Consider the following 23,460-nt stretch of genomic DNA (forward strand, 5'->3'; position numbering starts at 1 on the left):
AAAAGATTGGACAAGGAGGATGAGGCTTTCTTCCTTCATACCCCCTCGTCGGTTGGTCACTCGTTTCAGCTGTCTGAATTTATTAGCGGTCTGTCGAAGGATTTCAGAGATAGCCATAGGGTTAGCTCCGTTGGCTTCTATGGTCATACCAAGAACGCGGATGCTAGGGACCACGGGTGTGGCTCTACCATCCCTCAGGTGGAGTTCGATTTCCTCGTATTGGCGTTTATTCGTGGAGCCCTGTGGGGGGCGTCCACGGAGTGTGGGGTGGTATAGGAGAAGCTCTAACTTGTGAGGGGAACAGCGGAGTCCCGTGCCTTAAAGATAATTTTCTACGACATCAATGGCGTCTTGTAGGGCAGTTTCAATTTGGCCGTCACTGCCCTTCGCAGCTAAGATTGTAATGTCGTCGGCGTATATGGTGTGTTCAATGCCATCGAGTTTTTGTAGTTCTTGTGCTAATCCGAGCATAACCAGATTAAAGAATACTGGGGAAATGACAGAGCCTTGCGGTGTGCCCGTGCTGCCGAGAGAGAGTTCTTCCGATCAAATGTCTCCGACCAACAGGAAGGTCTTCCGATTGGATAGAAAGTCTCTTACGTAGTTGCAAGTGCGTTCTCCAAGGTTGAGCAAGGAGATGCGTTCGAGGATGATGGAGTGCCTGATGTTATCAAAGGCGCGTTCGAGGTCGAGGACCAAGATCGCCTTCGTGTGACGGGATTTGCCATCTCGGATTTGATGCTGAAGTTGTAGCATCTTCGGTGGAAAGATGCTGTCTAAAGCCAATTATCGAGTGCGGGTAAACAGATGTGTCTTCGAGGGGAGTGTTTACACGGGTTAGGAGTGCGTGCTCCATGACCTTGCCTACACATGAAGTTAGCGAGATCACGAGTTAACGGAAGAGTGGCGAGGCTAGATACGCTTACCGGGTTTAGGGATGACAATTACTTTGCCCTTTTTCCATGTCGGAGGAATGGATCCTTGGCGACAACAGTTGCTGATGTATTCGGTGAGTTGTTGCACCGAGGGCTCATCTAGATTTGTTAGTGTTTTATTCGTAACACTATCTGTACCTGGCGCTGAACGGCTGTTCAGCTTGTGCAGGGCAGCTTGAATCTCGGTCACGCTGAAATCTTTATCAAAGGCCGGGTTGGAGGTCCCTGCGTATGGCCCGTGAGGTTCAGTGGGCCAAGATGGGATGTACTTTTGACATAAGGTACTCTTAACGTGGTCCTGGCCATGCGTCTTGCTTTCTGTGAATAAAAGCTTGGTGAGGCGATCTTGTTGATATGAGCGGGTGGTGGCGCTGTAAACCAAATGTATGATTATTTTGCACGAGCGGTGGTGGTGGAGTTGTCCGTCTAGAAAGTTACAGAGTGTCACATATAAGAGGGAAGATAAAATAAAATGGTAGACGAAGAAAGGTTTCATGAAGACGACGAGGATGGCGTTAAGAATGACGTGTATTAACCGAAGACGAAAGAAGATAAAGAAGTTCTCAGTGAGGTGACAAGAGATGATTGGTTGAGAAATATCCGGTGAGATGGAAAGCGATGATTGGTGGAGAAGAGAAGAAGACGAAGGGAAGGATTACGTGGACGAACACGAAGGCTGTAAAAGGGACGAGGAAGGGCGAGACACGGGGGAAGAAGAAAGCAGCGGAGACTCGGCGGGTCAGGGACGGTGCGACCGGAAGAGAGCGACGCCGGCTACTGCTCCGGTGTGCTCGTGATCTACGGCTTTGCACCGCAGACTTCCTGCCGTTCCTGAGCCCGTCCCGGGGAGTCCACTGAGGACGCTACCACCTGCTACGGCCAGGGGTGTGTCTACCGCTGTTGCCACCCTTCCGGGTGGTGCCCCAACGCCAAGATCATCGGCCACACCTCCACGGGCGTTTGGACGGGGAGTGTGTACGACGCAACTAACGACGCCTCCAGCGACGCCAGCCCTAGAACGTCGAACGCCACTCCGACGTCGGCTACGGGACCCGCACCACACCACATCCGCATCGAACCAGACGTGAGTACGAACGCCAACCACTATCAGTAGAACGCTAGTGTAGTGTTACTGGGACGTGTGTACTGACAGTCTTTGTATCTTGTGTGTTAGTTTTGTTAGGTTTGTGTGCTGCTGTTCGTGCCGCGTGGGTTGCATTAAATGTGCGTCTGTGTGGGTACACCTGTCGCCCCGTCCATTCTTTCGACCAGAGTGTTCTCCGGAGGAGATCCGTGACACAGAGCTGTGGCTGTTGCTGTTGACTCAAAACGCGGCAGTGTGCTTCAATTTTCTTGTTGAGTGAGACCTTCCGTCTGTCTTCTATTGAGCCGTTGTCCCATAAATCGAGAAGTGCCTTGATAAGGTGGGCGAGTCTGCTGCCACGAGAACGAAATCTTTTGGGGTGAAGGCGACTGGTCAAGGCATCAATGTTGCCGGTTTCGAGACCCTCATTATGTAATAATCGAGAAGGAAGGGGATTCATCGAGGGGTGCGATTTTTTCATTAGTCATATCATAAGAAGCCGACCAACACTGACACCAAGGACAACATAGGGGAAATTACTTGTGCTTAATAAATGAAATAAAGAAACGAGAAATTAATGGAAATGAAAGTGGATGAAAAAAGAACTTGGTGCAGGTGGGGAACAAACCGAAAAACTTCGCATAACGCGTGCGATGCTCTACCGATTGAGAAAGCGCGGCGCCATTTCCCCATCCACTTTCTTAGGTATTTGTGCTTCCGGCAAATTATTACTGAAGTAAAAAGTGTTTCCTAAATGGTCCCCACCATTTCTAAAGCGCACAGGAAAGAACTTTGATAGAAATTGCCTGTTTTGTCTTGTCTGCAACCAGTAAACAGCAAATGCAGAGAACGTATGTTGTGAACTAGTAAATAAAAATATGGGCCCCTTCTTATACGTTATACTGGAGTTGATACTAAAACCCGTCAAAATAACTCTCTCCGGTGCAGCAAGAACAACAATCAAGTAAGCATATCGAATTCGACGAGCGGCTACGTCTTCATCGCCTTCAGAATTTGTAGTTCTTGCGCACAGTCGACTACACCAAGCTTCAACAATGCCTTGGAGGCGCAGCATTCACTTGCATATTGTCGCCGTGTTTCATATTTTACTGTGTATATTTTTTAAACCCACGCACTACCCCGAGCTGCCGGAATGAGCTGCAGATATTGCTCGTGTGCGGCATTGCGGAGGTAACTTTGCTGTGTAATTTAGCATTGCAAAAGTTTGAAGGCGTAGTTTCGATTCGTTATCGCTAAGCGCACCAGTGATAGTAATAAATAAAATCAGGTACAGTCTGCACCCCGCTTAGTTTACACCTTCAAACTTGTACAGTCCACGGACTATAGTCAGGAAATAATGGTATTTCTATTTGTGAATTAACGAGGGCTACTCAAATCTACCGTTAAAAAGGACTGAAAAGAAATTTCTGGGCGTGTTATTCACTACCAGTGAGCATTTAAGTTTGAGAGCGGCCACACTGTCCGTAGGGTTAAGTTCCGGAGAACTCCGAATGAAGAGAACTGAAAGAAAGCTACCTGCTGTTCGTTTATTGAGCGCGTACGCTTAATCAACTCGATCTAAAATAAGCAATGTATCAGGGCCTAAATGCCAGTCCATAATATCAGCAGTAATCTGCTTTGTATTCAACGTTTAGAAGTTACAAGGCCGCATGAAAACAAACGCTCATGACGGCACAGATCCGTGCTCGCGACCTCTTGGCTCTCGCCACCAGCGCTTTTGCTTGCTTCACCGACTATAGCGTTGGCTATGGCCTGGGCTACGGCGGCTACGGCGGCTACGGCGGCTAGGGCCTTGGTTACGGTCTTCGCTACCGCGGCTTCGGCTATGGCCTTGGCTACACCGGCTACGCCCCAGCTGTCGCCACTTACGCCGCTTCTCTAGCGGTGACCAATGTCGCCACCACTTACCACGCCCCAACTGTCACCGCAGTTGCTCACGCCCCAGTCGCCACCGCTGTCGCTGCTCCAGTGGCCACCTACACCGCTGCACTAGCTGCCGCCACCATCACCGTCCATCACGCCCGTGCTGTCGCCACCGTTTCTCACGCTGCCCCAACTGTCGCTGCCTACCACACTGCCCCAATCTACGGCTATAGCGTTGGCACCCTCGGCTACTGTGTTGGCCACTACGGTTAAGGCCACGGTCTCCTCGGCTAAGGTCTGAACTACGGCTACGGTCTTGGCTTGCATTTCCAGTAAGGTGCTCTTGTCCGCGAGAAGTGTAAGTAGACACCCCAGTGTCAATTTTAGTAGACAGCCTATTTCAATTCTGCTATACCAGAGGCTACGTATAGTGAAATGCAAACTGCTCCAAGGACAACACAGAAGTTATCCATCATTGATTCATGCTTTGTAGCGACCATGATAAAGCGACAATACCGAGTGTCATGTGTTTTCTTTGTAAACAGCTTCGCTACAGTACCTCAATACTCATTTAAACTAATTTAAAATTGTATTATGGGGTTTTACGTGCCAAAACCATGATCCTATTATGAGGCACGCCGTAGTGGAGGATTCCGGAATAATTTCGAGCACCTGCGTTTCTCTAACGAACACCGAAATGTAAGTACACGGATGTTTTCGCAATTCGCCCCCATCGATATGCGGCCCCCGTGGCTGAAATTCGATCCCGCGACCTCGTGCTCAACATCCGAACACCATAGCCACTAAGCAACCACGGCGGGTCCCATTTAGACTGTACTTAAGTTAGATCGAAACAGGGTCAACGGAAAGAAAGAATTTGTGGGGTTAACTTGCGTGACCATCAAATATAAAATCAGGTAGAACCACCTTCACAGCTCAGTGAATATAATACAAGGAGCTATGCGGATGTTATGGCTTGGTTTTTACGATTGGATTCAGCGTTTTAGTTTCTTTGCTCTTCTTTTCCTTTCCTCGTAATACCTGATGTACATATGCAAGGTAGCAGGCATAAGTAATTTGACAATTGTCCTGTGGACGTAGGGGCCAATAGGTATTCTTTACATTCGAGTCGTTCGTGCTGTGTTCAGTGTGCAATAACACATCCTTTTCTCTTTGTCTTTTTCATAAAACATCCATCTCTAGCTTATTCGACGGAGAAAAAGCACAGAAGATGTAAACACCCACTGCTGTCTTGCTCTAAGCTTGAGCAAGCACAGTTCGGATGGTTAAATAAAATTTGTCCAGAGATTTTTTTTCAGTGGCTTGTCTTAGTGTTTTTTTTTTTTCGGTTTTAGCTACGTCTTTTGATTCAAAATTTCTGTACGCAAGTCGTTTAATGCATATTATTTGTGTTAGTGTCAGGTACAAGACTGCGATAGGAAACGTTGATTTCTGCTGCCGCACACCTAAGTCCACGACAGCGTTACCGAAAATCATGCTGCGCTGATGCGAAGTATCGCTTTGCAAAAATGAATATTTCCAGTAATGTTCCTAGTGGATTGCATTCAATAGGAATGCCTCACCTTCAGCTGTGAAAGTACTTATCAATTTGTACGCTGAAAAAAATGAAATAAAAAATCAGTTTTAAACAATTTAACTTATTTGAAGCAATCACAGCTGTTTTGTAGGAACTCCTCCTTTGTCATGCTGGATCCTATTGCGTAAACTATTCGAGGAGCACCGAATTCTATAGTATGGCTATGCAGTTGCGTCTAGTTTGAAACTTACGTTTTTTGAACAGCTGGTCCCAGATGTCATAAAATATTTGCAATGCACAAGAACAAACGAACTTGTAGTTATTTCGCCTGATATTAAAGTGTAGACGGTCACCTAAACGCAGTCTTTCTTTTTCTCTTTTTCTACAATGTTAATAGACTTTCGTGCTAGGTCACTGAAAAGCAAACTGACTGAAATTGTAGAGTGATACATGCAGCGAAAGAGGAAGAAAGATCTTCACTAAAACACAGCGTCTTTAGCGGGCATGTATATCCGCGAAGAAGCAAGTCGGCGTAAAATGGGTTCAAGCGAAAAATGGCCTAATATACAAGGACCTGCCTTAGTGGCTAAGCGGCTGTGGTGTTGCGCAGCTAAGCACGAGGTCGCGGGATCAAATGCCGGCCGCAGCGGCCGCGTTTCCATGGGGGCAAAATGCGGAAACGCCTGCTTCCCGTGCATTGGGGGCACGCTAAATATCCCCTGGTGGTCAAAATTAACAATCAGGTCATGGTTATTGCACGTAAAACCCAACAAATTTTATTATTTAGGACACCATTAAAATTGTTTCAGTGCAAGAAATAAACTGACCTCATATTAACGATTACTTATGTCCAAGATTACTGTATCAGAACATGTTTTGTCCCAGAGACATTTGAAACGTACTGAGAAATGCGGCGAACAAAACAAAAGAAAAAGGAAAGCTCGATACAGAAGAACAGTTGAATCGCACATTTAATTTTGTTTAAAGAACATGCTGTTACAATTGTTGTTTAGCAATGTTATGTCCCACATCTCTTCTACACGATTAATCCTTCACCGGTGTGTGTGCAGGTATCAAAGGCCCTTCACGGTGCATTGTCGTTCTTTTTTTCGGAGCAAGGGAGCTGGCGCAAAAATTGGCGTCACCAGAGTGGAAGGGCAAGAAAAGCGCCCGCCTGGACATGGACTGTGACACGCAAACAAAGGAGCTCCACCTTCGAGGCGACAACAGCCGCCGCCCTTCGTAGACGCAATAACTGCCTCGAGGACCACTCTACCTCAACCTAATACTGACAGGCGAACCGTCACTAATGGCCCACTACTTGACAAAAGGGGCCAACGTCGAGAACTACGGGAACAACTTCGAGATCAAGTTCCCAGTTTGCCTCGCATGCGGGGGCCATCTTGCAACGTTGGAGGCGGAGTAAGGTGGAACGGTGAGGCGGGATTTTGCAAACGGTTCAACGATTGTGATTAGCCAAGAACAGTGAATTTCCTCGACGAGAGAAAGGGAAAAAATAAAGTGCCTAAAAAAGGGGATCCTCAGTGTTGTGGGCGTGTGCTGCTACTCATACGTGTGCATGCATCCGTACGTGTGCTCATGCTCGTACACGGGCTTGTACTCGAGCTGATACATGTAAACCACCATCCAGCAAATTTGCAAATAAACCATTTTTCTTATCGCTTAGACGTCGCCGAGGTCCTCTCCATCGCCTGGCACCTGGCACATCAGCCACCGAACAGTATTGGCCGCTCTGAGCAACAATGCTCAGTGCCGTTGTCGTAACGATGCAGGGCTAGCTGTGTTTTGACTGTGAAAATATTTTTTGAGCTTTTTGATCAGATAGTGTAGATATCGTTTGGCATGAAACACTTGTGGCAAACAGTCACCGCAATGTTCCCGCACGCAGTCAGGCACGCGCCGAAAAGTGTTCTTTAAAAGTGCGTCGAAACGGAGAAGGACCACACGCTGCAACCGCGCCTGTTGTAATGTTTGCAGCGGAGCTGTATATGACACAGTTCCCGGCATTTATTCGTCTCCGTCGCCAGAACAGTCGACAGTGAAAAAAACGTTCCTCGAATTGAAGCTAAAATGCCTATCTCCATTGGAACTAGGCACGCAAGTCCTCACCCCAATAATCGTTTCGGTAAAGCATAAAACAAGTGTCAAAACCACATGATGGATGATAATGCGCGTTCAAACGATACGAAGCACGTATCGTTCGCCGCATGCGTTTCACGGTGAACATTACGGTTGCCTGAGCTGCAGTCGCTGGGAAGCGTTTGCTGTTGCAACTGTACCATACGAAGAGCCAACTGTAGCATACGAAGCAGGCAGTGACGCCACTACACTTTCATATGTAAAACAAGACCAGCCTAGCAACTGATTTGAATTTTGTTATGATAGCGCTATGCGAACACCACGCATAGTTATGATTTCATAAGAGCAGCGTGAATGCAATGGGCGGCGACGGGAACTGCAACTTCAACATTCACAACAATGTCGTACCCGTTTAAATGTCTTGCCGTCAATCAGTTATGTAGTGCGTTGCTCAATCGTTCGAGTCCACGTCACCGCGTGGATTGGAGCCCTACTTTTTGGTGCAGGTGGCGCCCATGATGATGATAATGATTTTCTGGCATTCCCTTTGAAACGGGGCGGTGACAGTCACCAAACCTGCTTGAGTTATTCAGGTATGCTTTATATGCTTTTCATTCTAGCATTTTTCTATATATCTTTTAAATATTTTTTCTGTTCCTCGAAACTTCAGCCTTCTGCCGCTGCCTATGCCTTTCACGGATGCCTTCATTCCCTTCCCTGACTTTTTCCATCAGTACTCTAAGCGTCGCTTCCTTATCTTTCGTGCTGACCAGTTGACGCTGCCGTCCACTTTTTTTTTATTGATATGAGATAAGGAGATGTTGACGCAGAATTTAAAGCACCGGCTACTCCCTATGCCTTGAACAGATCTAGCCTACGACGTACAGTCTTCAAGGTTACATATCAAATAACCTTTTCATACAAGCACGAGAACTTGTCATGTACGTTTTCACAGTAACACTATGACGTAGGAAATACATGGTACTTGCAATATACAAGTTAAATGACTCAATAGTTCTGCAGAAGAAAGTCTCAAAAACACAAATGATAGTTTCGCCTAATAATACAGTTTAGTTAGTGGGTAGTACATAAATCGTGTAAATGCATTATCGCATATAGTCACAACAGAACAGTCAACATAGGATAATCCACAAACACAAACATATATACAGCGACATTGAAATCAAAGGAACATTAAAAGCATTAATAACGGTTAAGAATGCCGCTGTCTTCGAGAAAAGTTTTTAATGTTTTAAAGCGCTTTTCTGCAAAGCCGTTGTTGGCCAAGAACCCAAAACTTTCTTTAAGCTGAAAGTTCTGCGGTCTAATGCAATTAGGGTTGATTTAAATCGGCGTCTTGCTGTGTCAGGTCCAGGACCCTGATCTTGGGAACGTCGGGGATGCGTTTCCCCGATGCAGTCACAATCTTGATGTGGTCACACTCCCGAAGGAGAGCGAGCTTCCGTCCCGGTCGAAGCGGTGTGAGGACGAACAGCTTGGATTTGGTGGGCGAGTACATTAGGTCTGTGCCGTCAAGCTGCTGCTCGATGGTGGTAACCGCCGCTTGCAGCTGTTGCTCGATGCTGGCGTCGCTGCCGCCGGCCACCCAGAAGGTAATGTCGTCGGCGTAGATCGTATGCCGGACGCCGGTCCCCACTGCTGCCCTCGCTACCCCCATCATGACGAGGTTAAAGAGCAACGGCGAGATGACCGAACCCTGTGGAGTACCTGCGCTGCCGAGCTTGTGTTCCGGGAGCTTGAGGTCTCCGGCGTGCAGTTCCACCGGGCGGTTCGTGAAGAAGCCTTGAATATAATTGTAGCTCGTTAACCCCATGTTGAGTCTTGATACTTGTGCTAATATGGCTGAGTGTTTGACTTTGTCGAATGCACTTTGTAAATCGAGCCCCAGAATTACTTTGCTATCTTGTGTCTTGTTGTCGATGATTTCTTGTTTGAGTTGTAACATGGCATCTTGTGTGCTGAGTCTGCGCCGGAAGCCGATCATCGTGTCAGAATTGAGGCCTTCCTTCTCTAAGTATTCCTGCCACTGGTGGACGACCACGTGCTCCAGCACCTTGCCCACGCAGGACGCCAGCGAGATGGGACGCAGGTTGCCGATGTCCAATGGTTTGCCCGGTTTCGGAATCGGGATCGTTCTTGTCGTTTTCCACTGTCGGGCGAGCTTGCCCGAATGCCAGCATTCATTGAAGTAATGGGTTAGCGCCTCTATCCAAGCATCGTCCTGGTTGTGTAGCATCTTGTTGGTAACGAGATCGGGGCCGGCTGCTGAGCGGGTGCTGAGCTCGTGCAGCGCTACCCCTACCTTTGATATGTTAATGTCTGGGTCGAGCCACGCGTTGGGCAGCCCCCCGTACGGCGGGTGGGTTTCTGTTGGCGTATCTGGCAGATACTTTGTTTCCAGGCTCCTGATAACAGCGTTTTTTCCTTGTTTTGTGCGATGGTGAGCATGAGGCGGGCCAGGCGGTCGCGCTGGTATGACTTGGTCTTTCTTTCGTCTAGAAGGCGCCGAAATAGATTCCGTGTACAACTGTGATGAAGTTCCCTGTCAGCTCGATTGCAGATTTAATTCCACTGCTGACGGCACAGGAGCATGCAATGGTGTTCAATGGCCCTGTTTAAGTCAGCCACTTTCTTCCTCAATTTGCGATTCAGCCAGTGCTGCTTCAAACGCGCCTGCATCGAACGTTTGGCCTCAATTAGATGGGCCAGGCGGCTGCCCATGATGATGACGTCTTCGTCTGTCTCTATGGTCTTTGTGGCTGAGCGCACTGCATCGCGGAGCTCCGCCATTCAGGTTTCCATCTCTGTGATGTCTTATGCTGTGTTGAGGCGTCCCTTACGGAATCCGTCCCAGTCCCTCCACTTGTGTATAATGATATTGCTCCGTAACTGGTTGGGTATCGTAATTTCGAGGATGTAGTGGTCACTGCCCAGGTCGACGACCGTGTTGTGCCATGTTACCTTGCCCGTGTTGTCATTTTGGTGAATGTAAGGTCTGGTGTGGTGTCTCGTGCTACGCGAGTTGCCGATGCGGGTTGGATGCGCGGGGTCCATGATTAGGACACAGTTGTGGTCCAGGGTACCCTGTAATAAGCCCCGTCCCTTGGCCGTGTCCTTCCCGTAACCCCACGCTTGATGGGCGGCGTTGAAGTCCCCTCCGATCAGCAACGTGTTGTCTCTGGCTTGGGTGCTGGCTGTGTGTGGTAGGGTCTTGAATTTCTATGTTTGGTGCTTGGGGTTACTGTAGATGTTGGCGATGAACAGGCTACCTTTCCGTTGTTTGCTAGGGATTATTTCGGCGAAGGCGTATTCCACCTTGCTGCGGCCGTGTTTGAGTTGGTGCTCGATGAACGTGAGCCCTTTGTGGACGAACGTGCAAAGGCCCGTCCCTCCGCTTGGCTAACGTGAGCGCGATACCCAGGGAGGGTGGGGGTCACCGTCGCCGTTTCTTGCAGCGGAATAATGTCGGGTTTCTTGTTTACTGTGGTAATATGTTGTTGCAGCACCGCTTTCTTGTTGTTGTAACTGTGGCAGTTCCACTGCCAGACCGTAAGGCCCGGTAGCGATCCCATTGTGGATTGGGGGTGGGACATAGTTGTGGCAAAGGTGGGGCTTGCGTGTGTTCTTGGAGGTATGGATGGTTGGCGAATTCCGCTGAAAAGATGGGGCTGCGTACTATGGGCTTGAGGGTGTGTTCAATGAACTCGAAAGGCTCTTGTATGGTGCGGAAGGACGTGGTGATCAGTTCCTCCAGCCGCGCCAGTCGTTGGTCGGTCACGGCAGCCGTGTTGGCGAGCGCTTCAATTTTGGCTTCGAGCTGAGTTTCTAATTGGGTCAGCTCCTTGTAATGTCGTGATGAAGTGCGTGTTCGTTTCTTGGTGGTTGCGTCAGTGGTCTTTTCCTCCTGGAGCACGTCTTGGGTTTTGTCCTTTGATTCCGTGCCTTGGTGCGGTACCGTGTCGGTGTTCTGCTCGGGGTCAGCGGTGGGTGTAGGTTCGACGCGTGCTCGTTTCTTGGGGGTTGGACCAGTGATATTCTCCTCCTGGGGCTCATCTTGGGTTGTGTCCATTGATTGTATGCCTTGGTGTGATGGCGTGTCGGTGGTGGTTGTAGGTGTCTCGGGTGACTGAGTTGGGTCTGTCCTTGGATGGGCTTGCTGTGCTTGAAGTTCTTTCTTGACCTCGGCTAGCTCTTCGGCAAGCCGGCGCGTGTTTTCTACCAGCGTCGCATTGGTCGCGCGGAGTTGTTCGAGTTCCTTGTAGTAGGGGCTGGTAATCCACGCCTACCAGCTGCTCGGAGTGCTTCAGCCCCTAGTGGCGCTGTTGGAGCTGGCGCTGCTGCCTTTAACTTCGCCCTTGGCTACGTCGGCCCAGCTGACTTTGTCACGGGAGCGCGATCGCTTTCTCCGTAGCTGTTCCTGTCCAACGACTCACGGCCGCGGGATGCGCTGCGCGAGGCATGACGGGAAGCGTAACGTGATGCGTGGCGTGAGGCATGGCGCGACGCGCTGCGGGATCTGCCACGGGAAGCGCTGCGCGAGCGGGAGCGTCCTAGGCGTGGAAAGGAGATTGATTCGAGTGCTTGCTTTCGCTGTTCTTCGGCGTTACGGCGTTCCCATCGCCGTCGCCGCACGACGTCTGGAACCTTGTATTTGGCTCTGCAGAGGCCGTCCCCAGTGGGGTGTTCTTCGCCACAGAGCTTGCACTTCGGGACACACTTGTGGCTCTATCTAGGATTTGAAACACCGCATGAAAGGCAAACACGTACGTTCGGTGTGCGGCACACGTCGCGCCTGTGGGTGACCTTGCCGCATACTTTGCAAACTGTGATGGCAGTCTTCTTGTTAAATCAGCCATGAAAAAGAAAAGGGCTGAGTACGCTTCCCTGAGGTACTCCCTGTTTGACAACATGTTCGACACTCTTTCCTTCAACCGTCTTAACAAATATTTTGCGACCTGATAAATATTCAGAGATACATGGCAAGGACCTGCCAGATATTCCTAGTTATAACATAGTTAGCAGAACATGAACGTGACTAACAGCGTTAAAGGCCCTTTTGATGTCAAGGAATACTGCTATCGCTAAGTTCCAGGCGCACGTTCGTGTTCTACACAGGTTGCTATATCCGATATTGCATCCATTGTGAATCTCTGTTTTCTAAAACCTGCTAGTTCTAATACACCGCCATTGAAGTCCCGCGTCAATCATTTTCTCCAATACTTGACACAAACAACCTGTCAAACTAACTTGGCGGAATGATTCAAGGCACAAGGGCATCTTTCCCTGTTTTAAAGTTGTCATGATTCGAGCGACTTTCCAAGAGTCAGGTACAGTTTCTTACAGTACAGTACAGCTCTTTGTTACATGTCCGCTTAAAGAACGAATTACTAGAAACATTTGTGGGACAGACGTGTGAGGAGACAACGTTCCACAGAAATCGCGCCAGCCCCGTTTGCCTAAATTTTCTATGCGTGTGCGCATAACAATGTGTATTTTCTGAGCGTGTTTGTTTGCTTTTAAATTTCCGTTCCGTCGGTACGATATTTCGTATCGGCGTCTGGTGGCTCTAAGTCTTCACATTCTCCTTCAACTGCATCATCATCTTTTGGAATTGAGACCTTCTTTGTGCATATGTTCACATTATCGTGCAAAAACTCAGTAAATCATTCAAACATGGTAGGTTGGTTAATTTGATCCGTTAGGCGGGGATGAAAAGCTTTCCAGTTGGTTAGTTTGCTGTAACGCCTGATATCATTGTGCATGTTAGGGTGATTTACAAGGATGGGAAAATGATCACGTCCGCGCGTTTTCACATCCGTTGTCCATCCCACACCATTCACTAGATATTGCGAACGCAGGGTAACATCTCTGCAGCTTGAATAATTATACCCACGAAGAAACGTTGGTGATCCATCGTTTAAAACAGTCAAGTTGCATTTACCTACGGCACACTCAATAGCATTACCACGTGCATCAGAATGGTCACTGCCCAGATAACGTTGTGTGCATTGAAGTCTCCGCATATATATACATTAGAATGAGCAATTTTGAAATATCTACTAGCGCTTCTACTGAAGTATGATGTTAAGGTTGTAGATAGAGATTAAGCACTGTTATGCACAGTTCACCAAAGTATACTTTACGTGTGAAGGATTCCGGAAAGTGTGCATCACTGGACTGAATTTCACAAGATGGCAAGTCCTTCCTGACGCACAGGAGCACTGTGCTAACAGTACCTTGACGAGAGGTCTTATATACCACATAATTCGAGAGGCGAAAGTGGTCACTGATTCCCGCCTCTTGAATGCAAAGTATGGGAAAGGTTTATTGTACAACCAGTTTACGAAAGTCAGCACGCTTTCTTCGAAGACTGTTGGCATTCCACTGAAACATGGATACATTTGTTGTAGCGGTTATTAATGTACAGCTTGCCGCACTTTTGGCCCGGATTGTTGACACCATAGTGCTTCCAGAGGCAACAAGGCTTTTACTTCCGTCCACTTAATATCCGAGCACTTCTGGTAGGAATATTTTTCCTATGGGTCTCCCCGGGTGAATCCCTTCGCATTCCACTATAGGGTGTGTTCAGTTATATCTGGATTCTCGCTGCAGCAGACACATCCCTCATCCTTTCGCGAACATTTGCTCCGGTATGTTTCTGTCTTTTGGCAAACAGCTCCTGTCTGAAATAGCAAGTCACTGCCCTTTGTGTTGTCGTACAGATTTTCCCTTCTAATTTCCTTTTTCCCCATTCTTGTAAATATCTTTGGTACTCTCCATGACTGGCGCCGCAGCTGCTTCGCGCGTCGCTGTGTTTCTCTATTCGTACGTTCGCTCGCTCGCTCAATCGTTCGTTTGGGCTATTCGCTTAGATTTATATTATGTTCGATTGTTCCTGCACAATAATTTCTTCAGTAATTACTTACGCGAAGTTTCTTGGATATTTACTCCCAGGTGACGAGACTATTTGTAACCGACTAATCCACTATACCTGTTCGGTTCGCACGGCTCACTCTGCTTTACGCTGTCTTCAAAAGGGTGTACACACTGCCATAGCATAGTTATAAATCCTTGAAGATTTCCAACAGGTATTGCATCTTTAAAAAGCCTCGTACGTCGTTTTATGCCTAAGTGCCGTGATCGTAGGGCACACTTCCAAAAAAATATAGGTGCACACTTGGCATAGCATATCATTATTACACTTCTCACAGAGACTTTTCTCGACACCTTACAGAACTCTCTTATGATGTTCTTTTTGTGTCACTTATATTGTTCAGATAAAGGTTGTCGGCACTGGAAGGAGCTCAGTCAAAGACAAAACAGAGAAGCTGGCGCGAAAAAAAGAAGAGAATACCCTTGAAAACGTCAAGAACAAAACAATCTTCCAGAAAACCATAGCACATCTGCAAATGCACGCAAGTTTGACCATGTCAAATGAACAAAAATAAATATTTAATGTACATACATACACATAAATATCTATACCCTAATGCATAAAATACGCTTACGCCTCACTACAACGAAGCACTGTTAACCAAGTATTTACAACGCTGATTCGGTTGTTCAAATGGATTACTTGTTTGATAAATCAGAAACAGAATGAAAACAACGCATTCGCTAATAAAATAAATGTGCAGGAACAAGCGATTATTATCGGTGCAAGTGAATAGGCCTGACGAACGGACAACACGCCTGTCCTCCTCCTCTCGGCTTTCTCCACAACTCGACAGTGCGAGGCCTAACACAATATATTGCCCACCTCCATTTCCGCAACTAGGTTGTGCGACAGCACACCCCCTTTACCCCGTCGCCTTTGACGGTGAGTCCAGGGACGGAAACAAGCGCAACGAAGACAACCTGACACACATGCTACACATTCAATCGGTTGCGAAGCTACGTTTTCAGCCCGAACACATCCACAATGCCCACTACGAGAATAAACAACGTCCTCTACAATTTCAATGGAAACTTGCAAGTATGCCTACAGCTCAGCACCTAGCGAACTTGACGCAAGACGACACCCACGAAGTGATGGTGCGATTTCGCAAGCATCGCAACCACCACCTCATATTTCGTGAACCGACCCGACACTTACAGTACAGTACGTTCATACACAGCGCTATCTCAGAATCACGTTATATCCGTTTGAAGAAACAAGAACAATTATTACTGTTCCGCCGAACAGTACATGAGATCCTGCAGTGAAAACTCAGTCTTTTACCCAACGCTTGGCAGCAGTGTGTCGGCAGTCTGGAAGGTATATGACCGCCGCCGCTTAATGTTGCCGGCATGCCGCGTACATCTGATGTGCTGTAGAATTTCCTAGTGACTCTATTCTCTCACAACATTCTGCTCCATCCAGTGATTCAGTCAGGAAGCCTGCGTGTGGCCTCCGAAATTCATGGCGGGCCGTAGCGTACGAACGTTCAAAACGCGTCATGCGGAAGCCGGGTTCCTCTCTCGCGCGGCTTTCTGGACATGCTGCGCCATCTAGTGGGGTTGCTACGAAGTCCGCGCTTGGCCTGCGGGAAGAAAAGCGTGGCGCGCCGGTGAGTGCCAACGCTGAGAATTGTTCTCTCGCTTGCCGCACACCCAGTGTCATACATACAGTGAGCCTAGTTGGCAAGAGGTTCACTGAAGAGCAGTATGTATCCAATGCATTAATGGCACAGCTCACTGAAGCGTTACAATGAAACACCTTTTTGAAAAGTGGCACACCCCCCGGGCGGTTGTGGTGCAGCCTCCTAAAGCGTCGGGTTGGTGTCCTTCAGGCACGCATGTTAAGTGAGTTAAGTGACAGCAGCACATATATAGTGGCACATGCACAGTGAGTGAGTGAATAAACTTTATTGTAGGTCCGGCGAGGACGCGAACTCGTCGCGCACCCGTCTAGTCCCACGTCGGGACCGGCAGGTCTAGCCCACCGGCCCGGTCGCGGGCACGCCGGACGGCCAGGATTTGCTTTTCTAGAGCGGGGCTACGCAAAAGCGAGTCCCACTCCTCCTTGATGAACTTGGGGTATGTCGACCCGCACTCCCAGAGCATGTGAGGTAGAGTGGAGGTCTGGCCGCAGGACGGGCAGGCGTCGTCGCGATACACGTCGGGGTAAGCCTCGTGGAGAGCGGACAGACACGGATATGTGCTGGTCTGTAGGAGCCTAAGCGAAACGGCTTGCGCCCTATTCAACTTGGGATGAGGGGGTGGAAAGACCCTTCTGGACATGTAGAAATATTTAATAATCTCGTTGTGAGTAGCGGGAGCGTCCCTGTGACCGTAGAGAGGAGGGGAGTCAGTGCTCCTTATAGAGGAAGCGCGGTTGGTGCGCAGTGACTTAAGTAGACATCCGAGAGGTTCTTTCATTACCCGCACAAATGGACAGGCACATACCCAGTCCCCCAAATCAGCGTCAAAGAGTTTCATTGAAGAGCAGTGCATACGCAATCCCGCATCTACAGTGACCGATGTCAATGGCAATGGCGTTCGTTAAGACGGCACGTGCGTGTGCCCTTGTGTGTGTGCGTGTGCGTCTGTGTGTGTGTGTGTGTGTGATGCCAACTTGGCTGACTTGCTATCTGCCATCGGGAATGTGGCGCTCTACAATGACCAAAGGTTTTCCTAAATTTCTCAGTTGCTAACCGGAATCGAACCCACTTCACGAAGGTTCCTCAAGGGGACCAACTCAACGCATTATCAGCGCTGCGCAACAAATGCACTGGTTATGCGCTGCTTTTCAAGGAACCCGTTTCACGCCAGGGCTTTAGCAAGCTGCGCCATGAATGCAGCGGGTATGTGCCGCTCTTCAATGAACCTCTGCCTAACTTGCGCGATGGAGTATGTGGAACTTAGTGTGGGGAAGCAAGGGAACATCAGCGCTCGCAGGCGAGGCTTCTCATCTCGGAGACCAGACGCGGATTTCTCAGTAGTGCCGCTAGATGGCGCAGCGCATCGAGAAAGAAGGGTGAGAGAGGAGCCCGGTTACCGCATTGCGCATTCCGCAGCGCTCACACGCACCGGCGTGCCATGCATTTCACAGGCCATGCGCAGGCTTCGCAGTGACGGCGCTAATTGGCGCCGGATGTTCTTAGGGAATAAGGAAAGAGCAGTTCCGCTGCAGTACACGCCTCATACATAGCTCGTGTCGACTGTGACAATACGTTGTGTCGCCGTATTGATTCAGTGCTAATGCGTTCACCGCCGACAATTCTTGCGAGTCGTGTTTGGTGGCAATTCTTTCTGCTGTGGAATCTACCCGTTTATACGGAATGAAAGGGTCATGGTAAACATTGAAGTATGGGGATTGCGCAGAGCTTATTCTACTCCTGCAGAGAAAATGGCCACACATGTTTGCCGAACTCTATTTTTTTTTTTTAAGTTTTCCTAATTTGTTAGAGGGACAAGGAGCGGCTTGCACGAACATTTAATAACGAAAACAATAACGAATTTAAGAGCGCCTTCTAGTGCGGACTAGGAGTCGTCTTGATAACCTTTTACAACGTGTTCTTAAATTCGTTATTATTTTCGTTGTTAAATGTTCGTGCAAGTCACCCCAGCTTAGAATGGCTGTAGAATGTAGAATGGCTGTATGTTTCATACTTGAAAAGTTAGCCATGGTTAATATTTGGTGATCTCAGTTGCGTCAATTGGTTCAAGGCGTTTAGTAAAGGTGGCCAGATGGCCTAATCCGTAGTTGATTCCGCTTGCAGTGGCGGAAATTTCAAGGTCACCAGCGGCTAAGTCGTTGCGCGTTCCTTTCGGGGGGACAGATGTTCTTGCTTTCCTTTCGGACAACACTTCCAGCTGTCGCTCCATCTGCGCTATCTGGGCGCCCAAATCACCAGTATGTTGCTCTTCAGTTAGCTCGGCCTCATTCAAGATGATCCCAGCGGGCCTAGAGACTGATTTCAGTTTGCTTTTCACATTTTCGACATTCTACTAGAATATGACGGGACTGACTGTACGGTCATCATGGGCTCTGGCTTACTGCATTCTGCCAGTGTTAACTCTTGAATACAATTTTAAGCCAACATAAGCTTCAATGCGTCCCGCGTAGGCTGAGCGTAATGCAATGAGCTGATGAACGCCGTTGGTAGGGCACATCGGGGATTTACCTCATGCTCTTCCGACTTGCAGGGTCCACTTAGATAGTGGAGGTTTTCCTTCGGTGCTGCTCTTCCTCGCTCAGGGATTGTTTTATACAGTACATTTGCAGGTGCAGATATTCAAGTTCATAACTCCGGTAGTTCCACGCGGCACGCTGTTTATACTTATTTCGGCGCATAGTGCAGCAATTGTATCAGATTCTTTAGTAATGTCTGCGGACGTTGCAGGGTGACCAGGTAAGCCTCGCAGTTATCCAAGCGCTGGAGAGCAAGTACATTGCGCGACGCAGTTTGCAGTTTTTGATTAATGTTTATGGGGGAGACGCGACGCATCGCTCAGTTTAGTCCGAATGCGGAGCATGCCTCCGCTGGATGTTCTATAGTTGTCACCGTTATTCTTATATCGCCGATCTACTGCGCGTGATCGAGATAGCCAAGGTGGACTGTTATAGAGGTCGAGGCTTCATGTACCACGAGCCCTTGGTGCAAGATGGAATATGTGCATAATGGCGCTTTAACGTTTAGCGGCATTTCGTGCGGTACTTTTGCTTGTATTTCCAATCGGATACGTACGTTGGGCACGGTAACGGTCCATGGCATTCACCAACAAAGAGGTGTTCGGCGTGATGCGCGGACGATTCAGCGAGCCATTGTGCGACTGCAAGCAAAACGCAGTCTCAGGCTCGTCAAAAGTGTGAATACTGTGACCACTGCACCGGCATCCACGCGACGATACTTCCCCCTGGTAAGTGTTTTTCGTGCAAGATGCGTTCAATCGCGATGCTAGCTTTTCGAACGTACGCAGTGTTTAGAGGCATTTTAGGTTAGGAACAGGTGTGGCGACGTAATCACCAACAGGCACACCCGCCGTGGTTGCTCAGTGGCTATGGTGTTAGGCTGCTGAGCACTAGGTCGCGGGATCGAATCCCGACCACGGCGGCCGCATTTCGATGAGGGCGAAATGCGAAAACACCCGTGTACTTAGATTTAGGCGCACGTTAAAGAACCCCAGGTGGTACAAATTTCCGGAGTCCTCCACTAAGGCGTGCCTCATAATCAGGAAGTGGTTCTGGCACGTAAAACCCAAGAATGTAATTTTTTTTACCATCGGGCACAGGGAAAGATGATAGCAAATCGACGAACGTGAAGACTTTAGGCGGCAGGCGGACGAAGCCGGTCTTACTAAAGTTGTTCGGCAGTTCGGCACGAATACGCCCGAGTGGAGAAAGTTGGAGGCAAAGGGTACCGGCAGAACAGTCGATCAAAGCTGAATGCGCCGTAAGAAAGTCGAGTTCAGGATTAGGGCATTGGGTGAATTGGTCAGCACTGTAAAAACAACAGGAACGGGGCGGTCGGCGATGCTTATACGGAAAGTACACATTCCAGTGTCGTCAACAGTGCTGCCATCGGCCACGGGTACGGCTCCAATAATAGCAGGCGTGAGAACCTTCCTCAGTCGACGACGAAGGTTCCGATTCATTATGGACACCTGGGCTCCACTATATATTAACGCCGGTAAAGGGGCACGGTCGACGTGAACGTCAAGTAAGTTCTGGTTCGTTGGGAGCCTTAATGGAGATTTCGACACGACGAAGATAATGCAGTACTACCCCCAGGATGTACATGGTCTAGTTTTCCGTCCGGAAGGGTTCATAAGTCGTCGGCGACGAATAACGGCGTGGCTGGGCGGACGGGAACCAACGGCGCTGAGGTGACGGCGAGCGAGCTGGTCAACTGTCATCGACGGATACGTCAGAGGTAGGCAGCATACGGCGAGCCGAGTGACGGCGCGGGTCGACAGATGGGCGAGGAGAAGGGGAAAAGGAGCTAGAATACGGTGACGCCCAGGAAGTGCGGCAGTGGTAAGCGACGTGGCAAATGCGGACGCAACGGAAGCAAATGGGCTTGTCGTCCGGAGTTCTCAACTCGAAAGGGTTGCGGTATCTGGAAGGGGAATACACATCTCTATGAGGCGTAACTGTCGGCAACGGTTGGGCGTTAAGTCGGGAGACGGAATAGGCAACAGGAAAAGCTGGGTTTTAAAATTCTTGCCGCACAACTGCCTGAATGAGAGAGATCGCTGGCGCTGGTTGGTCAATGGTGGGAGGAAGTGGGCGTGGATGGAGCGGCGAAGGACCTGTAGCCTCGAGCTCGCGGCAAATAATACGTGTGACGTGTTCATTTAAGGGTGGTGAAGCTGTAAGGTCGACGTAAAACGACTTCGCAGCCGTGTTAAGGAGCCGGAAGAACTGCGTAATGACGCACGAGCTTTTGGCGAGGTCAAAGTGGCGCATTTTTTGACAATGACGTCGATGGTGGACACGTTGTTCAAGACCAACTAGTTGAACGCGTCGTCCGCGATTCCTTTGAGTACGAGGCCGACTTTGTCAACCTCGGCCATTTTATCGTCGGCATTCCGGCAAAGAGGGAGCACGTCTTGTATGTACGAGCCGTACGATTCAGTAGCAGACCGAACTCAGGTAGCAAGCTCTTTTCTAGCTGCCAGCTACCGACCGGTGGCATTTGCAAACAGGTCGCCGAGCTTCTCCTTGAAAGCATCCCAGCTGGGGATCTCATCCTCGTGAGCCCGGCACCAGACACGAGGAGTTCGGCCCAACTAGAATAGGGCATTCGCTAGCATAATGGTAGGGTCCCAGTGGTTGTTTTTGCTAATATGCTCATACAGGTTTAGCCTGTCCTCAACATCGACATCATCTTGGCCGGGGAATATGCTAGGATCGCGGGGATCGGTAACCGTAACGTTGTAGGAGTTGGAGGAAATCCCAGCGCTGGCGCCAGTTGAAGGAGTTGAGGACGGAAGTCGGGATGAAAAAAACTTGGGAGGTTTATATTACATTATGTACAGTCAGCGTCAATTAACAGTCTTAGAGTCATTACGGGCCGGCAGCAACTCGGACGCTGCGGCCCGTCGCAAGAAGTTCGAGAGAGATGAATCCAGGAATGCTCTGGAATCCTCCAGAATGCTCCCGGTCTGCGTCTTTTAAGCCCTTCGATCTCTGGAAGACACGTCACGTTTGGCCAATGGGGGAGCCCGCTCAGGTGACGCCATTTTCGGCCAATGGTAGGCGCCCGTGCGGTGGTGTCACACCCGGCGGCTCCCTGCGGTCTTGCCTTGCTGACTTGCAGTGCCCTCTTCAAAGGCGGACGGGGCGACGCTGCTAGGTTGTCACGGCACATTACAGCCGTCAGGTTGTCACGGCGCAATACCTCAGGAATGTGGCATCTGCTTCTGCATTCCTTAGTTAGCAGTGGTGCGATTCGATGTGGTCTGGGGAACTCGAAGTAGGCTCAGGAAACGGCCCCATATCTAACAGCTCGTCCTCACCCCGGAAGTTCGGAATGGCCGGTGAACTCAATTCGCCATGAGGAACGCTGAAAGAACCTGCAGGGTACTGGTGTCGAGCCTCGTTTGACAACCTTCGGGATCCTGGGCTCTGGAGAACATACGTCAAACAAACAAAACAACACAGCGCTGCACCACGTGTAAGCGCAGGCTCTTCACCCCTGACTCGCCAGGCTATTACTGAGTCAAAATGAACCCTGATCTTTTATTTCCCCAATTTTGACAAAGCAGTTCCAACCACCTCTCCAAACCGCTATCCATTTCTCCCCGAATGCCGACAAGACCAGAGTACTATTGTTGCAAAACAAAGGGTCGTTGTCGTTGCAAACAAACAATGAAAACAGCCGAACATAACTTAAGTGGCCTAACTACTCGAACAGCATGTTTCCAACCTATCGCAATGGCGTACTTATCGCACGTATTGGTGCCACTGAACAGTCTGGTCAACCTCACAAGTACGTAATCACAAGCGCGCTAGCCTTGTGCTCACTAATCAGAACGCATACTTGCGTCGTAGGCAAACTTTTCATTACGCCTACTCACGTGTCTTTCTCTAGTCCATACAGGACACGTACCTTAAACGAGAACTTAATTTGCGTAACTTATGCACTCCGCAGAACCCTAAAAAAATGCGTCTTCTAATTACTAGTTCTACGCACGCTCACTAAAGAAGTCAGAATACGGCTGCCCTCGACACACACGAGCAACCCAGTCATAAATCTGCTTCCTTCCGTCCGAACAGGACACGCGCTAATGGAACTAAGAACGCTTCTCAGTGCAAATGATGCACTTACTGAAAACTACGCGGTTAACCTTAGACAATAAAAAAACGCTTATATAAAAGAAAGAAGGTTAACTAAAACACACGCGCGTTACGATAGGCCTCTCACCGATAACCTTGACACTCAGGTTACTCGCACACACAAAAAAAAGAAAGCCTATCTACTTATTAATGAACACCTCGCGAAACTACACGTTTACTTAAAACGCGTCTTTGAAATCTCGAGCTTCTCAAACAAAACAAACAGAGTTCATACCTTACATATTGAAAGAAATTTAAATCGCGAAAATCTTCCAAATGCTCAAAAATAAAACAACACGTTTTCCTTCTACGGAAGCTCTGTTGGCCTCCCGTTCCAAATGCTTACGTCTGACTCATACTTTGAGCCTTACCCGAGGTGGTCGCGATCCGAAAGCTACTCTGGCTACCGAGGAACAACAAAAGGGCTGACTCACTATCAGCTCCCCCAAGACGTTAAAGTCCCCTGCCAATTTGCGTCCTGGCGCCCCGCTTTCATCATGACCTCGGTTGACCGCGTCGCTACTCCCCACCTGGTCTCGTCTTGCCACCTTGCGCTTCTTTGTACTGCACGCTGAGCTTCGAACAGAACGACGGAACGACGAGGAATTTAACTGCCCCGTGCCCTTTGACCGCG

The 23,460-nt window shown here is 49.0% G+C and overlaps 1 long non-coding RNA gene across 1 annotated transcript; it reads left to right on the plus strand.

The window, feature by feature from the left end:
• The first annotated feature begins 1,635 nt into the window (after nt 1-1,635).
• On the plus strand, nt 1,636-7,126 carry LOC129385002 (uncharacterized). Its single transcript, XR_008612531.2, has 3 exons — nt 1,636-2,019; nt 3,971-4,261; nt 6,511-7,126. It is a non-coding gene; the product is annotated as an uncharacterized lncRNA (long non-coding RNA).
• Nucleotides 7,127-23,460: the final 16,334 nt, after the last annotated feature.

The sequence above is a fragment of the Dermacentor andersoni genome, chromosome 5 (assembly GCF_023375885.2).
Source record: "Dermacentor andersoni chromosome 5, qqDerAnde1_hic_scaffold, whole genome shotgun sequence".
In the NCBI taxonomy this organism is placed as follows: Eukaryota; Metazoa; Arthropoda; class Arachnida; order Ixodida; family Ixodidae; genus Dermacentor; species Dermacentor andersoni.